Raw genomic sequence first — 11,905 nt, forward strand, 5'->3', positions numbered from 1 at the left:
CAGCCTCTCAAACTGTAATCCTTAGGTAAGCGCTTTTCCTCTAAGAAGTCTGCTTAATGTTGCAAAAGCTACATTATGACAATAACAGAATAAGAAAAAAGAAAATTATTATTCTATCCAGCACACAGAAGTTCTTTGTAAACTAGTGGGGCTATTAACACAGATTGCTACTTCAGATATATCCATAAGAGCTATTTCAGTGACACAAGTTTGAGGACTATTAAGACAATATGTGCTGATAATTACAGTCCCACCTACACCTCAGGCTACAGACTGCAGATAATCCCCCCATTATATGCAGCCTGTAGACACCTCTGCCAAGGCACTGTCGTACAGACAAGACAAAAACAACTGATGTTAACTTTTAATTGTTCTACTTTTGAAATGTATACAGTAACCTAATAGCACAGATAATTATATCCCGGAGTCAAGTGATTTCTAATCTCCTTTGTGTTCTCCAGCACCATGTGTGCCACCGTGGATAGTTTTGGGGGTTGGTCACAATGGGCTCCTTTTATTGCTGGCAGCACAGGTTTGCTACCACTGAGAAGGTGAGGGCAGGGTGTCAGGAAAAGAGGAAGAGGAGGAGGAGATGATCATGATACGTGGTGAGGGTGGGTTAAGGTCATAATGCAGAGATTACACTTCACCAGAAAACAAACCACTGTGGACTTTGTAACCTAGAGGAGGAAAAACTGGAGTTTGGTAGTTTGTTTTTGAATCCTTCATGCTACTTAAGCCAGTATTGGTCACCTGGCAGATTATTAGTCACAAAGGTCCAATTCCAATCAATGAGGCTGTGAAATAAATCAACAACTTCACAATATATCCCTTGATGTAAGATGAGGGTCAATTCATGTCATTATTATTCATTAGCCATTAAGGTATTCAATGTTAAAGGTCTAGACATAGGACTGTAAAGCATCAACATAGTACTGAACAATGTTATCAAATAACAGATTTACCTAATATCATCTAGTTTGGCTGAGAAATGCGAGACTACATCTTTTATTGGACCAGTTCAGTTGTTTGGTCTGAAACGAGGTTTAACACCTACTGCTTTGGTGAAGATCAAACTTGAAACTCCGAAACACCAGACCAATCTACATTTCACGTCAAAGTGCTCTTAGACTCTGAACTACTTTTTACTTTGTTTCTCCAGTAAAATGCAAACAGGAGCAACAGTATGGCTGACTTACTGCCACATGTCAACTCCCACAGGACACACACGAACACAAAGGATATCAAACCTCCATCTCCAGCTCTGCTCCCATGTCAGACAGCTGTAAATGCCTCTTTTATTAGTCAATATCACAGCCGTATTACTCAAACCAGGGCCAGCTCAGGTCTCAGTGACAACCCCTCACCCACACCTTTTCATCAGGGGGTATGAAACCGGAGAATACCCTCTGGCACACCTGTTGGCACACTGTATTAAAGTCGTCCAATGCACACAAACATACACTTACTCACCACATGGCCTGTCTGTCTTTGTCGCTTTCTTTTCTACTAAAAGTTGAAGAGACAAACTACAAACCAAGAGTGACAAGTACAGTTTTTTTTTCATTTATAGCTTAGCTGAATTAAAAAAAACAAAAAAAGACAGGAATACGAGTTTTTGTTTTGTTTTGCAATTGTACAATGACATTTAAGATTCTATTCTATTCTATTCTATTCTATGTTGTCTACAAGAAGGTGTGCCTGTATAATAAATCTGTCCAATTATCATAATACATTTTTACACCATATATATTACCATTATCGTGATTATATATTTTCTTTTGTCTTTTTGGTTTATTTCATGTATAGCATCAGCTACAACACTTTTAAAATGTCTAATTGTTTCCTTGTCTTATTCTTATTGAGAAAAGGTTTTCTTATTGGATTTGTTTTCAGTGTTCAGAGATGTTCAGATGTTTAACAAATGTTCTGACCATTAAAACTAACTTAAAACAACAAGAACCTTTGCAACATTTTCATCTTAATACAGATAAATAAATTCTTACATTGCAGTCATTTTGTTTTTTATTGGGACAAAAGTAAATCATCAAAATCAGAAACTATCACTGTTTTTGTTTTGCAAAAAATAACTTTTTTTTTTCTTTTTACATTGTAACATCTTTAACGTTGCATTTTCCTTGTCTCATCCCTCCGATCATTTTTGCCTTGGCACATTGTATACATACTTTTTTGTCTTGCAACTTCATTCTTGTCTTGTATCCTTTTTTCCATCTTACTAAATTGTTTTCAGAATTCCTTTGGCAAACAGTTCACAACTTTCATCCAGGACCAAAAATAAGCCTTTGAACTTTAAAGAAATAATGATTTGATATTAACTGTGATCATTTCAATACAACAGTTGACCCCAGGAAGAATAGCTGCTATGGAAAAGCTAATGGGTGAACTATGGGTTGTATCACCCAGCCCTACTAGCAGTCTACTCACACCGTCTACCACACACATGCACACATACCCACATGACATATGACACTGCTGTATCACAATGAGGGTCCTATAGGCCTATACAATAGCGTAGGTGTGGTCCTGTCAGATAGCCAGAATAGCCAGACATACACATACACATAACCATGCACACTTTCCAGCCTCCCCTCGGGGCGTCTTGTCTTTAACCGGCGATAACCTCTGCCAGCCATTTGTCTCCTTCACATCCTTCTGCTCTATAGGGCCTGAAGAAGCCTTTCTGTCTCTGACAAAAGAAGGAGGATCTGAGAGTAACTCACAACTGTGGACCTGTCAGTGGTCAACCCCGGGTTAAGGAAAAGCCCCTCTGCCCCTGCCTAAAGGACCAGAGGTCTGAAGGGGTTGTCGGCAGGGAGGAAATGAGGGAAAAGGTGGAGGGATGGGAGGCGGTAAAGCTGTCAGTGTCTAGGGTGATACATGGAGAATCATGAATGTGCCTATAGGGAAGAAGACTACCTGCAAACATGTGTGGATTTTGTTTTGCAATGCTTATGGTCTTGAAAAACAATACCATCCGAAATTAACTTGTGTGCTCCTTGACTTGACTATCTCTCCAAGGAGGACCCCCTCGAGGGCTGGAATGCGTGTCGTGCTCAGCAGGAGAGGCGTATACAGTACACATAAGATCTACTTCATGCAGGTGGTGGTAAAGGATAAGTGAAGTAATATATCCATATAATACCCACACAATGATTCACTTGAACCGATTGCTGTACATTACATCTGTGTAAAACTTTCACCTAAGAATGATTTACCTCTTGATCTCACAGATGGTTTTAACATGCAAACATCCCAAAAACGTTGGCTAAATTATGTAAAATCATTATCATCATTTTATGGCTGCATCCTGACTCGCAGGCTGGAGACCTACTATGTGGAATATCAATATTTTTCAAGCAGTTTGCCCAAAACACTTTCCCTTCCACTCCATTTCCTATTATTCCTATTCCTTATTTTTTCTTAATATGTGAACTATTCCATCTATGCTTATTATCATTACATTCACTTTATTGAATGTTCATGACTTCAGGCTAATGTTCAGTGCAAATTAAGTTCAAAAACACAAGCCATTTGATGTAAAAAGGTAAATACTTTTGGGGTCTGATGTTCCTGGAAATCATGATTATTGAAGCTGATGGTAATCATTTTGTATAATGTTTAGAATGATTTCCGTTTGCCTGTCTAAAAAGCTTGATGACATTAACAAAATGCCTCTGTCTCCATTTCTATGTTGAATTTGGACAGGTTCTGTTACCTGTTATGGCTTTATTCTAATTGATCTGAGAATTAACAACACAGTCTGGTTCTCTTATGATGTTCCTTACATATCTTTGAGTGATAATCTTGTTTGTCATATCTGCCCTGTGTAATTTTATTAACAAAGCCTAAAAGTCGATGCAAATAAATTCAAATACACCTTCTTCAAGAGGTGTTTGTGTATTATTAAACTATTCTTAGTCTTACACTGTATTAGTGGCATAAAATGCACAGAAAAACATAGCTGAATCACAATCTTTTGTTCGACAGTTAATTGTTGGCTAAAATTTCATGATCGTGACAGCCCTAATCTAATCCTATCACCATTATGTCACCGACACTAGTCAGTACTGACAACAAACAGCAAAATCTATAATCCAAACAAAAGGTGTCAGCTGTAATGTTTGCTCTTCTGTAAAAGTTACATAATATTATCATTACTACTTGTTGATCTTTTCAGTGTAGATATAATAGGGTTATTTAACTTGGTGCTATTTCTCAATGTGCAACACCTCTGCTACTTAGCACAAGCTTAGAATTTCTGCAGATCATTTTCTATTACTTATTAATCCCTGAGAGAAACCTAAACCAAAAACTAGACCTAACTATTAACTAGATCATTGTACCTTAAGCAGGACTTCCTTCTCCCTCTGTGTTCTTCTTCTAGAGGATGAAATCATTCGTCACGACTTTGACCCCTTTATCAGGGTACAAAGACACCTAAGTGGTAGTTCCTACAATGACATCATACAGCCGAGCTAAACAGTTCCATATTACAATCCATCGTGTTTTCAACGATCCTAAGGTCTGTTATTAGCACAAAAGATATGACATCACATCACAGTGACTGAAGTTTGCGAACCAGAACACCACCCCTAGTGTCTACTGTAATTTACAGAAAAGAAGTGCCACGACACAACAAAAACATCCATGATGTATTTTTATCTGCATGACACAATCTTCTTATCTTATCTCTAAGAGGCCATCCATAGCAGTCAGACACATAAAGGTATGTCTGTATAATGTTACTCAAGTTTCATGTGCCTCTTCGTCCCTGATATTGCAAAATGTATGCACTCGCTCTAAAAATTTCCATTTTTTTTTTTCCAAACACTGCAATGTCAAATCTGCAAGTACAGCATTTCATTTTTGTTAAAGTCACATTACATTTGCCTGCTTAAGGTGTGCATTTGCCAAGAAATACAAATCATTCACACCACTGAATTCCCCTTCTCTCTGAGTCACTCATTTTTTAATGTCAGCTACTTCCTGAACTATGCTGAAGGTAAAAAAAAAACCCCACTTAAATTACTGAAAATAACAATACACGTGAAGAATTCCTAACATGCAGGTACAAAGGAGCAGGTGGAATTACAACAAGATCACACTTCCATTACAGGAAAATGTAAACAATACATGGACAAATAACAGAAATTGATGACAGTCATTTATACCTCTGGCAAGTACTCGCTACATCCTTGTCCATTATGCAACTCTTTAACACTTTTACTTCACAGCATTCTTTCAGATCTTGTAATTCTTTATTCACCTTTTCTGATTAAAAGTTAGAGCCACAATATCAGTCTGAACTTGCTCTAACTTAATAATGAAGCTGAACCAGTTAAAACACCCCTGTAGCTGTGGGTTGTGTAAAAGGTCACCCAAAGAATGTAAACATCCGAGTCTACACCACATACTCAAACACATGATGAGTAGTTTTCCACTGTTTAAAACAAGACCAACTCCACCTTTTTATGAGATGACACACACCACATGAGGAGCTCTATATGTGTGTGTAGGGTGTGGGTATTAAGTGTTGTGAAAGCAGCATGAGAAAAACTTGAATAAATATAAATGTATTATATTTTGGTGTACGTTTTTTCCTCCTCATGTTACCAAAACTATGTACAAACTTTTTTTTCTTAAGAGGGAGGGAAAAACAAAAAGGCTGCCAAAGAAAGAGCCCGAGTGGGGGAGAGGGAATGGGATAATGTTTCAACACCCAGGGTAGGTTTACGTGTATGGCCCATGGCTCTGTGACCCTACTCGATTTTACGACCATGCCTTTCAATTGCTTCCATCTTTTGTTTCCATCTTTAATCCTGCACCGAACCAGGGTTACAATAGTAAACAATAACCTAAAACGACCATTCCATTAACTTAGGTAGAAATAAAAACAAGTTTTCACATACAATAAAAATGACAACAGACACAAGCATGAACTAAAACTACATATACCTACAGATCGGTACCTTCAGATCAGCTCTGTTTGTCCCAGAGGTTAATGATTCATGGTGTACACGAATATATGTGTAAATCCTTCTTGACGCCTTCTGTCATCCTAAACTTTTACGTCTTCTATAACGTACATTTTTCCTCATAATACCTGAAAAAACTAAAATCATGCGTAGAACTAAGGCTCAATCCCTGGTTTCAGTTGTAACATGATAAAATGCCCCATTCAACTGCTTAAAAGGTGCTGGCAGAGACAATAATGACAGAAACACCTGTGCTTCAGCATCCATGTTGAATTAACAGTCAGTTGGACCAGTTGGACTCAAGACCGATGTCTTGTTTACTTCCCTGAGGGATCAAGTGACAGGGATGCAAAGAATCAGCAGGCAGCATTGTTGTTCCTAAAAGACTCTTTTTGTTCGACCACATTACAATGCAAACCTACAGCCTCTAGACTAAAATAGTACCAGTAACGCTTCTAAAAGTGTTCATTTTAGGGATCCTAAGAGAAAATGTTAGAGATGTGAGGGTGCTCGGTGTAAACATAGCATAGGATGTAGCCTAATCTAACACTAATCAATTCCTCAAAAGAAAAATACAACCCATGAATGTACATGCACTTACCAAAACTAAACCTAGACCAAAATCCAAACTAAAGACCTTGTAGAAATATCTAATATACCAGCCTAACAACTACCTAATGTAAAGAGCTCAGCATACAGCTTTCATAAATGCAACTACTATCAAACATGCCACATAGGTGAACATTTCGACACTGACTTGTATTTATATGCTGTGTGTTTCTCAGCAGATAATCTGACAAGTGCACATATTCAGTACAAGTGAAGCATGACTATCCAAGCAGTGCAACGTTAGATGGTTTCGTATCAACAAGCACCTGGGTGTGGAAGGTGTAAACTGAAACAATCAAGCATGACAAACACTTCCCGTCCCTCCAATGGGAAAAACTTTACTGGAAATTAGATTTTGCAATGCGAGATAAAAACTGTTTACTAAAACTTTATTGACCAAAGGCAGATTAACTGATAGCAAACTTGTAACTAGTAATAATTTTCCCCGAGATAGATGCATAGTTTTGGGTTCTCGTGACTCTCTCATCCTTGCTCAGCATCTCACCACAGGTGTCAAACATATGGCCCACAGGCCAAAACAAACTATCCTCTTACAAAAAATATGAATAACCTGAAATGTCTTAAGAGAAGTATGTGTAATTTGACCAGTGTTCTGCCTGTAACTACATGTTTTGTGTATTTGTAGATCCACTGTAATCTGTAAATTGTATTGTTCATGTGTAAATGATAAAGTGAGGCATAACATTATTAAAATTACACGTATTTTTCTTAAGACATTTCAGGTTGTTCATGTTATTCACATTTTTATGGAAACTTTGTTGATGTAAACATTTTCATAATGTAATTGTACTTTCTTCACCGGTCTGGCCCGCTTGAGATCATATTGGGTTGAATGTGGCCCCTGAACTAAAATGAATTTGACACCCCTGATCTACGTTGTCATCTCCCTTGCATTTGTTTGAGCTGATAAAATCACTTGCGTTCGTCTGTACACAAGCATGCATCACATCTGCGTGTGTGTCTACGCTGCAGTTACTTTTGTGCAAGGATCTTTGTGCAGCCTTCGGGTCAGACTATGTGGGTGCAGCAGTGTCAAGCCAGGTCAGCGGCCTCTGAGCAGGTTTTTGCTCAGTCCACCGTCCATCCTGCAGCAGGGGCACACAGAGAGGCCAGTGTACTCGCCTCCGCTCACACCATCTGACCAACGCGCCGCATGAGTGCTTCAGTTTCAGCCTCAGCACAAAACACCAGTGTCTGGTTTCCCCCAAAACAACCTTGCTGCAGCCGTGGCACCTATTGTTCCCAGTTTAAATAAAACATAGGCCAGTCATTAGATAGAAAGGCCCTCCTGTGCATAATTTAGGGACAGAAATTCATTTGTGCAAGGGAAGTAAGGTTAAGAGAGGACAAGATTAAGTTGTTCTCAAAATGCTGGCACAACAGACATTACACAAGTAATGTACACCACAGAGACTTATGACATGGCAATTAGATGAAGTAAGCACCAGTTTGGCACTCCTCACTATTATTATGACACTAATCTATTTTTAACATTAATCTAACGTGTCAATAACTTCTAATTTGTCAATTCATCATTCACATGCCCCTAATGGCTCCTTCAAGCTTCTTGTTTTGCCTCATTTATGATCCACAACCCAGAAGTTTCAGCTAGAAGCCAAAGTATGTCTGCAAAAAACATGTTTTAAAATGATAGATAATGATTGTGGTCATTTCTGCTGCAAAGCATGTATTAAAGCTATATAGATGACCTGGGCATGACAACTAAATCAAAAGTACAGATGGAAAAAAAAAAAAAAAAAAGAAAAAAAAAAGAAAAGAAAAACTGAACCGTTTACAGTGAAAAACCAAATGAGCCAAAACAATCTGCTGAATTGGAAAGACAGAAAAAAAACTGCAGGTGCTAGTTAGCAGGAGAAAGTTAGCTAAGTACATATTTACTTAACTACTAATGACCACTAATAAGGATTACTGATGCCTACAGATCTGGAAATAAAACACTTGGAGCCTGAAGGGTGAGGTTAAGTTTCCTCCCCAGTCGGAATTACAACTTTAAACAACTACACCATCAGAAAGGAGTATCTATTATGTGTTTTTCGTACAAACTATGCTAATAGTGAATACTAACGTTAGCCAACAGGTTGTCTGTCAGACGACCGAACTGAGCTGCCACTGCGATGCTAATGCACCTGCTGTTTACCTGCTATTCCCCAGCTCTTTCAACCTGGAGTCCGTGGCTGTTTCCTCCTCGTGTGTGAGAAAAGTAGATATGCTGATATCAAAAGGGAAAAAAATCACTTTTTAGTTAAGACAGTCGACTGACGTGTCTGGTCAACACTGGTAATGAGCTTTCCGTTCCTTTCCTTTCGCCCGCAGTTAGCTTACCTTATTCACCAGAGGGAGAAGCGGATGAAAGTTAATAGACACAAAGTGGACCAATCACATGCGTCAGAGGGCGGGCCCTAAGTGGAATTTCGATACTTTATTGGTTAGTTTCTGTTAATGGCGGAACAACGCAAACGGGAATTTCTTTGGGAGCACAAGTGGATTTTGGACTGTTTTCATGTTTCCTTGTGAGTCCGAACAGTCAGAAGTAAAACTTCATCAGAAACAACAGTGTGCCTTTTTGTGTGACAAAGGTAGGAAATACGGAACAACTGTAAGAAGAAATTATGTAAAAATTATTTCATACAGCGAACTTGGGTCTCTCTCTCGCTGTTTAACCTGAAGGAAAAGGCAAGAAAACAGAGCAAGAAAAAAAAAAAAGTCTACACAAAGAGTTAATGTTCGCAGCACAGGGTGGATTGAAAAGAGCTAATCATTTCTAAGAAGCTCTGCAATGCAAAGCTATATAAACTACTTTGAATACTTTAGTTTTATGAACCAAAACAGCCCAGAAATGAGTCCACTTCTTATTTAAATAGACAAAAACTGTGGCACACTGTTCAGTACATTCATATTTTTTAAATTATAATTATTTTAAATACATTTCCGTAGTTTTCTTCCTTCATAAGTCATTAAACAAAACAAAAGTTGGGGAAAAAAAGAAGAAAAGAATAGAATAGAATAGAATAGAATAGAATAGAATGCCTTTATTGTCATTATACATATGTACAACGAAATTGTAAGTGACAACTCTCTGGTGATGCATAGTGCAAAAGTTTAAAGAAGAAAGGAAGTGTAAATATATATACAGTATAAAAACAGACATGTCACCAACCGAGAAAAACAAAACAAAAAGGAAACAGTAGACCTAAGTATATATTGCACTTTGACCCTGGCTGAACACTATGACTTATGTTAAGTATAGGTCCTGTGTGAGGTATTGTCATTGCAGGTGCAGCAATGAAAAATCAAACCTTGAAATACTAAAATAGGCTATATAATAGTAATAAGATAGTGCAGATAGTAAATTCTAATAAATGAAAATTATATAGTAAGAAGTTATTTAAATAATTAAAAGATACAGATGGTGCAGCATAACAGCTAAATGCTGTTTCACAGTGTTTAGTTAGGACAACTGCATTATACAATCAGACATACTTACTTGAGCCTAGATTTACATTTTATCTATTATACTGTATTTGCAAATTAACATTACATTTCCTAAAATGGAATGGATAGGATAGATTGTACATACTGTTGTTAATCTATAAAACCTTCATAATTAAAACACACATCTGTGATATTTCCCCCTCTTCCTTCCCTCTGTAATATTGAATTGTCAGCTAAACTGCAACTGCTGTCATTTAACCCTTTCATGCATAGTGGTCACTACAGTGGACAGCTGTTCTCTTGTATATTCATGGATTTTGTTGTTTTAGTTGTTTGTGTAGTAGTAGTTGTAGTAGTTGTTTTTTGTGGTTTTTGTTGTCCATATCAGCGAACACAGTGGACGCTCACACTGTTGAAATCTACATCTTACCAAGTGTATTTTTCTTATTTCTAGTCCAGTGGTTTCCAACCTTTTTTTGGTCGTGACCCCATTTTAACATCACAAATTTCTGGCAAGCCCAGACATTCACAACTGAGACTTTTTTTTTTTTTGCTAAAATTAATTTGTTTTTGATCATGTAATAGTTTGTAATAGTTTGCTATACTATGTAGCAAATAAACATTAATTTTAGGGGACATTTAGTCTGTATAATGTATATTATTATGGACGGAGGCAGAAAAGCCAGGTGTAGATTACTGCACAAAGTGAGAATTTTATTTTTCCTTGGTCAGGATATGTACAGTCAGTCCAGCTGTGATTTACAAGGAGGACAATTAATACTGAACAAACAAGAACTGAAACTATGAATTATGAAAGAGCTGCAGCATCTGAAACCGACCACAATGAACATTTGAAAGATAAACAGTACCACAGTGCTTCAGTTTCAGCTTCACAGTTTGTCTTTTATGGATTGGGATTGTCTCTGTCAACTCACCGTATATTTTTTATTAATAAGATTTTATTTTTATCAATTACTAGAAATTTCAGGCGACCCCATTTGAATTCCAGGTGACCCCATGTGGGGTCCCAACCCCAGGGTTCACACTATTCTAAACACTGTTCTAGTCCAAATATCTCGTCACACTTAAAATAAGACATAATCACCTAAAGAGTAACTTTTCAGTGAGATATAAGAACTGATTTATAGACAATAGATGTGCAAAATCTGATTTCAAGTAATCTTACCAAGATAATTTTCACTTGTTCCACTGGCAGATTTTTTTTGCTTGAATTAAGCAAAAAAAAAAAAAAAAAAGTTACTCTTTAGGTGATTATGTCTTATTTTAAGTGTGATGAGATATTTTGACTAGAAATGAGAAAAATACACTTGGTAATATTTAGATTTTTGCAGTGCATACACCATCCCATACACTGCAATTCATACCGGTACTGTAACTTTACTGTTCTTGATAAACCTGATCTGCACTATCATGTTTGAGTGAAAATCAATTTCTAGTTATTGTTATTAAACTGTAATTAACGGGGGGGGGGGGGGGGGGGGGGGGGGGTTAACTTTTTTTTTTTTTTTTTGCATATTATCTCCATGAAGTGAGAAATGACTAGTATTGGTGTATGTTAAGATGTGAGAAAACATCAGATTAGCTGCATTAAAAATGTTTTCATTTCATAGTTTTTCCACACAGTTTATCAGTAAATATGTTTCTTTGCTTCAAAAATTTAAAGCATGGCATCCAACTCAGTGGACATTTTTGCAACTTCATGAAAAATGGGTACATTAAAACAACTTCTATTGCGTTGTTTTTTTGATGCCTCGAGGAATAAAAACACTTGGGAAAAAAAATCTTGATTACGGCTCTCACAATTC

General features: G+C 37.2%; 1 protein-coding gene across 1 annotated transcript in view; it reads right to left on the minus strand.

Moving 5' to 3' along the window:
• Positions 1 to 8,970, minus strand: part of shroom1 (shroom family member 1) — a 46,947-nt gene extending 37,977 nt beyond the window's left edge. Inside the window, exon 1 of the mRNA XM_030154969.1 lies at positions 8,785 to 8,970. The gene's annotated coding sequence lies outside the window, so the exon portion shown is untranslated. The remainder of the gene's footprint in view (positions 1 to 8,784) is intronic.
• Positions 8,971 to 11,905: the final 2,935 nt, after the last annotated feature.

Source organism: Sphaeramia orbicularis, chromosome 14 (assembly GCF_902148855.1).
Source record: "Sphaeramia orbicularis chromosome 14, fSphaOr1.1, whole genome shotgun sequence".
NCBI lineage: Eukaryota > Metazoa > Chordata > Actinopteri > Kurtiformes > Apogonidae > Sphaeramia > Sphaeramia orbicularis.